The sequence below is a fragment of the Mus caroli genome, unplaced genomic scaffold (assembly GCF_900094665.2).
Source record: "Mus caroli unplaced genomic scaffold, CAROLI_EIJ_v1.1 scaffold_9851_1, whole genome shotgun sequence".
In the NCBI taxonomy this organism is placed as follows: Eukaryota; Metazoa; Chordata; class Mammalia; order Rodentia; family Muridae; genus Mus; species Mus caroli.
This window is the reverse complement of record NW_018388843.1, coordinates 36,092-42,942: the sequence shown is the minus strand read 5'-3', so window position 1 is coordinate 42,942 and position 6,851 is coordinate 36,092. Positions and strand designations below refer to the sequence as shown.

General features: G+C 37.7%; 1 protein-coding gene and 1 pseudogene across 1 annotated transcript in view; one reads left to right on the top strand and one right to left on the bottom strand.

Moving 5' to 3' along the window:
• The window catches only part of LOC110287820 (zinc finger protein 665-like), a gene marked incomplete at its 5' end in the record, with an annotated part of 53,534 nt that overhangs the window by 19,234 nt on the left and 27,449 nt on the right, over window positions 1–6,851 (top strand). The window lies entirely within an intron of this gene.
• On the bottom strand, window positions 587–4,804 carry LOC110287818 (annotated as a pseudogene).

Here is a 6,851-nt window from a genome sequence, read left to right as displayed (position 1 = left end):
TAGGGAAGTGGGGGGCGCTATGGGGGACTTTTGGGATAGCATTGGAAATGTAATTGAGGAAAATATGTAATAAAAATATTAAAAATTAAAAAAAAAGAAATATTATTTTGAAATTCCCTCTTTGCCAAATGATCAAGGTCAAACGCTAAGCACTCATTGAGCTGCCTAGACTTTTCACATGTTTAAAGTGTATTCCTGAAACCTTGCTGAACCATGAGTCAAATACATGAATGTGAAATGTAACTGCTGTGTATAGTTAGGTTTCTGAAACATTAAAATATTACCTTTCTGGCTTTATACAGAAAACACATTTGTTACCATAGAGCTATTCTATACATCCTTATTGGCATTTTCTACATGGACATTTAAAACAGCAGAACAAGGGAACAACTTTTCATAAAGTAGGATTTGCTAGTTAGGGAGACTGAGCACACTGCATTCCTGTTATCATTTTTTATATTTCAAGATTACAGGAGTTGTATACAAATGACAGTAGACCATTGGCTCTTTATTTTTATCTAAATAAAAGATAACATGAATTCTCAATAGAACAAACATCTATACATATAAAAGAGTGTATCTTCCTTCATCGTTTACTTGGAACCAGTATTGTGATGCTGTCATAGAATCAGGAAAGACGTTGTGGTAATTTGGAAGAGGTACATATGCTGCTGTTATCATTTTACCAGCAAACCACCTGCCATGCAATGCTTTGACAGGAGTAATAGCCACAGCAATAGATAGGCACTTCACATAAACATTGCCCTGAGCAGGGCAGTGTTGGTACACACCTTTAATCCCAGCACTTGGGAGGCAGAGGCTGGTGGATTTCTGAGTTTGAGGTGAGTTAGCCTGTATAGCCAAGGCCACACAGAGAAACCCTGTCTCAAAAAAAAAACCAAAAAAACAAAACAAAACAAAACAAAACAAAACAAAACAAAACCAAAACCAAAAACAAAAAACAAAAATCAAAAAAAACAACCACATTGCCCTGAGCTGAATTTTTGTCAACATAAATATGAATGACTTCTCCTTGTTTATTACATTCTCCAATGACATTAACCTCTATGTCCCATCAAACTTCTTCTTCTGTTAGAGGATTAAACATGTTAGAAAGTTGGAAACACTATTGCAAGAGGTTGAAAAGACAGAGATGTAGCAATAGCTGAGGCTTTGCTCTGCTGGGAAAGTCCTGTTGCAAATCTGACAGCACCAAATGCCAAAGAGCCACTCATTTGTAAAACTTGTGCTGCAGGTGGATTCTGCAAACCGTTAACCTCAGCAAGTCTTGCCAGTAACTGAAGATGTTCAGTTGTCCCCAAGTCAACTCCAGTCCTTTGTAGTTCATCAGTGTCCCAAAAAGGAACTAGCACTAGAAGCATCAGTTCATTGAGTAACATGAACAACTTTCATAGGTCTCTCAGCTAACATGAACCATTAAGCTGTTCCAAAGCCTTTTGGGCAGATTCTTAGTTAGAAAATGCAACAAGTCCATACCCGTTAGATCGACTGGTTTCATTTTTCATCAGGAACTGAATACTTTCAATCCTTCCAAAAGGTCCAAAGATCCCCCCAAAGCATCTCTTCAGTTATGTTAAAGTGTAATGAGCCCAAGTAGAGCCTCATAGGTCCTTTTTGTAAATTGTTTACCATTGCAGAAACTGTCTTTTTCTGTCTGTGATGCCTGGAGTATAATTGGCACTCTTAAAACTCATTGGCCATTTAATCCAATTGCTAGAGGTACTGAACTGACATCAACAAATTTCACATAGGCAATTCCTTAGGAATGTCTTGAATTTCTATCAGAAATCATACTCACATCGCGAAACTTTTCTACTGTAGAGAACAAATCTTCCAAATCTCTTGTGGACTTCTTGCTGCCAATTTTACACAGAAAACTCCTTTTGCATCCCTTTCCTCAATAGTGAGATTATCAATAGGTTCCCTCATAGGGCTCTTGTCCTTCCTGAATGGACTTTTTCCTTTTCGAACATCTCTTTAACACAATCTTACCTTGAATGGCACTGTTAAACATTTTTTTTTTTACATTTTTTAAATAAGGTATTTATTTCATTTACATTTTCAATGCTATCCCAAAAGTCCCCCACATGCTCCCCCACCCACTCCCCCACCCACCCACTCCCACTTCTTGTCTCTGGCATGCACCTGTACTGAGGCATATAAAGTTTTCATGACCAATGGGCCTCTCTTTCCACTAATGGATGACTAGGCCATCTTCTGATACATATGCAGCTAGAGACATGAGCTCCAGGAGGTACTTGTTAGTTCATATTGTTGTTCCACCTATAGGGTTGCAGATCCCCCCCCCCCAGCTTCTTGGGTACTTTCCTTAGCTCCTCCATTGGGGGCTCTGTGATCCATCCAATAGCTGACTGTGAGCATCCACTTCTGTGTTTGCTAGTCTAGTTTGCTGTGTTTCCCAGCAGAGTCTCACAAGAGACAGCTATATCTGTGTCCGGCACTGTTAAATTTTGATATGGAGTAGGAACTTCTGTAGAGACCTCAGAAATCTTCTATCTGGACTTCATGAGCAGCTTTGAGACCTTTATCCTAGCCAAATGGAATCCAAACTTCTCCTGCCTGCCTAAGTATCAAGATGTAGAACTTTTAGCTCCTCTTTTATTCTCCATCTGCCTTGATGTTGCCATGTTCCCACAGAGATAAGGGACTGAACTTCTGGACCTGTAAGCCAAACCCAATTTAAGGTTGTCCCTTAGAAGGTATTCGTGATCATGGTGTCTTCACAGCACTGAAATCTTAACTAAGTCTAGGTAATAAACATAAATGATTAATAATGCAAATTTCCCACATGACCATGTAACAGAAGAGTATAGAATATTCCTCCCTAGGGTCCATGATCTCTCCAGTCATAGACTTTTGACTTAAATAGAATTTAAAACATGACTTCCCTCATGTGGTAAATGCTTCAAATCCAGTAAGAAGACAATTAGTTTCCCCTAACAATGGCACTACTAGGCATATCTTTCTTAGCATGTATATAGCTAGGCATGGTATATTTTCTCCTCTAGGAAGACTGCAATATACTTTCTGACCTTTGCATAGGTAGTGAAAGGACAAATGTTTCCTGATTGGTTTGAGATTAAATGTCTATGTTGTGGTGTCACAGTGTGTTGTGTCTTCAGCAATAGGTTGTTACCATGTAGTTATGCTGAGTAAGGAAGTAGAGAGGCAATAGATTGTGCTGTGTTGGAGACCTCTATGGGCCCTGACTTGCACTTGATTTTCATTTAATAACTCATATTTTGTGATGTCAACTATAACCTTACTAACTAGTACATTTTCATAAGGCCTTTTCTTATACCTTTTGTTTGGGTTAATCAGTCTTTCATTCTCTCCTGCCTCTTATCTTTCATTTCCTGTCTCTTGAATCTTCCATATTCAGAAACAACCCCTCAGTTTTCATATAACACACTTATCATTCTTCTGGTATATTGGTGATTTTTGAAACACTAAATACTGATTTCCCCCAAATAATTCTGTGTTTGTCTTAAAATAGTGTTTATAGTTAGTTATATGATAATATGTACTTTATATCTTTATAGATATTTCAAACTTTTTTTTTCTTTTGAGATAGGTATTTATCTCAGCCAGATTACCCTGGAACAACTAATTCTCATGTCTCCATCTCTCTACTGCTGGCACAACAGGAATGTGTGCCTGTCCTGTTCTTTTGTTCTTGAACAATACCAAGCAAACTCATTTTAAATGTGTTATCTTGTAATCCAAGTGTCTGAATCCTTATGGATTGAATGTACTGTTGCTGCTGGCTTTTGCTCATGGTAATATTTATTTGTGACTTTCAATTTGTTTCATTTCACTGGTACAGAAACTATCTGAGGCATAGTTACCCACAGTGGTACCTTTCTGAGAAATCGTTCTTCATTAAGTGCCATGGAACCTGAGAGCTCTGGCTCACTTCTAGTCTAAATGTGGCCCTGGCAGAGTGGACAGCTAGGTTCCAAATCAAAGGAAAAATTACTTTCTCTTTGCTCCAAAATACTATCAAGAAATTTGTCACAGGGTTCATCCAGAAATAGATTATACATTATCAGATAGATTAATATGTTCATATAATATCAACTATTAACTTTGGTTTTCCTATATAAAAGGAGAAAACTATACAAAGTTTCTATGTAAAGCATCATTTCAAAGAGGCTATTCCTTTTCCTCCTGCTTCTACTTTACACTGGCTAGAGTTGCCAGTGCTTGCCACAATGACTGGACAGAATTAACTAAATTGTTTATACTCTATAGCACTGTACAGAGGCAGATATGGGAAACAGATAACATTTGGAGAGACATACCAGAAGCTGAGAGCACACCTTCATCCTGATTAATAGATCTTCATGGACCTGACTATGCTACAGAACCGTTCCCCATTGGTGGTTCAGGTAACTACAGCCAGACTTGCGACTTTAGTAAGGAAGCCCAGTTGTCTGAAGATTTCTTTGGCTTCAGCAAGCATTTTCTCCAATGGGAAGAAGCCATAACCTCTATACTTGTTACAGTGATAACTGTGAGCCTAATTGTGATTCTTGGGTGGAGATGAATGTGAGCATCATTAAGTGATGTAAAGTCAAGAGGTCATGATTCAGACTATGTGCTTCTTATGTGTCTGTGAATAGTTAGTGACTGCAGGATCCCTTTCTTCTTTTTTTGATGCTCATCACAATGCTGTATTGACAGCACTCATCATGTCTCATGACTGAATATTGTGTATACTCATTCCTACTGTATTTTACCTGTTTTGCTTATAATTCATGGTTCATTTGCCCATTTCTCTTCCTATTCTTTCCAGTGGTAAATCTGAAGAGTCTGTTTCTCCCAACTAATATCTCAGGCTCAATAAAGTTATTGACTGTTGAAGATGTACCCTTTGCCATCTGAGTTCTATAGATTTCCCTTCAACTTAATCTTATTTGATACATAATCATGCTAGTTTGGTTAAAATTCACTTGCCCTAGTCAGCCTTGAATTCCTGAACTTTTTGCCTCTGCCTCCGAAATTCTGATGCTAAAATTGCGCATCCTTGCATCTATCCACATTAATTATTTTAGATTTGAATGAATATTTTCCATAGATTCACTATTCATCTTGCCCTGCCTATTAGGAAAAAAACTTGCTGATACATTCTGATAATCATTTGGGAGTCTCACTTCTTGAAGCCTAGTAAATAAACGAATTGGCTTCCTTTACTTTCTCAAATATATTGAAGAAACTTCTAATTATTAGTTATTATTTGATCAGATACCTGATCCAAAGCCCAGTCTGAGCTGGTTTGTAATCCTGCTCTTTCAGACTCCCCAAATCTTATCACCCCTCTTTACTCTCAAAGGATGAGTTTATAGGTATGTATCATCTTTGTTTTATTTTATATTCTATTCAACTTTTAAAATTATTTTCACAGCAATTTAGATTTGGCACCTAATAAACAATACAGCAGAGACTGCAGTGTGTTGAATACATGGAAGTATTTCAATTCCCAATTTTCAATGAATAACTTTTAGCTCTGACATGAAGATATCACAAGGAAAAAAGACAAAATATATTCATAAACCATCATTTGTACCTTTATTACAACCTTTTTCTCTATAAAAAGCATGCATATGAGACCTTGTACTGGATGCCACAAACATTTATTTACTCCTTTTAATCTATTGTCATTGCACAACATATCATATGAAAGCATTTTCAGTATAAAACTATAGTTTATTATTTCAGCAATGATGAAAAATAATTCTACTTGTGGGATCATGATACTGGTATCAAAAGCATAATGTGTTGAGCTGTTATTGGAGATATTATACTTATTGTTACTATATTTATGTATTTTGTGTAGATTAATGTGCATGCATATGCATAGTTCCCACAGCACAAGAACAATTAGTGGACAGCTGAAAGGAATTAAGTCTCTTTTAATTATGAGGCATCTGAGGGCTAAATTCAGCCGGTCAGGTTTGGTGTCAATTTATAAGCTTAAGTTTTAATAACTGACTATTATATATTTTGGTTTATACTGATTTTTAAGCAATGAAATCAGTGACGAGTACAGGAGACTGTCTGTATTTCAGTGTGACAAGTTTACATGTTGATGACTGTGATAAAAGACATCTCTGTATCTGTGAAAAGATATCAATGTGCAGTGAGAAGGAACGGTAAAAAGGATATATTATCTTTTTTTCTTTGTTATTATTATTTTATTTGTTTACATTTAAATGTTGTTCCCCTTCAAATGAGCCCTCCACCCAACCCCCTCTCTTGGGTATCAAGCACATTCCCTCCAACTCCTGGCAGAGAAAGCAGTCCTCTGCTACTTATGTAGTTTGGACCACAGACCAGACCATGTATGATCTTTGGTTGGTGTCTTCATCTCTGGGAGCTCTGAGGGGTCTGGTTAACTGTTACTTTTGTTCTTCCTATGGGGTTTCAATCACCTTCAGCTCCTTTAGTCCTTCTACCTCCAAACCCAGACATTACTGCAGATGCCAATAAGATTTTGCTGACAGGACCCTTATATAGCTGTCTCCTGGTAGGCTCTGCCAGTGCCTGGCAAATATAGAAGTGGATGCTCACAGTCATGTATTGGATGGAACACAGGGTCCCCAATGGAAGGAGTAGAGAAAGTACCCAAGGCGTTGAAGGGGTCTGCAACCCTATAGGAGGAACAGCAATATGAACAAACTACTACTCACCCCCCCCCCTCCAGAGCTCCCTGGGACTAAATCACCAATCAAAGAACACACATGGTGGGACTCATTGCTCTCGCTGCATATGTAGCAAAGGAAAAGCTCATTGGTCATCAAAGGGAG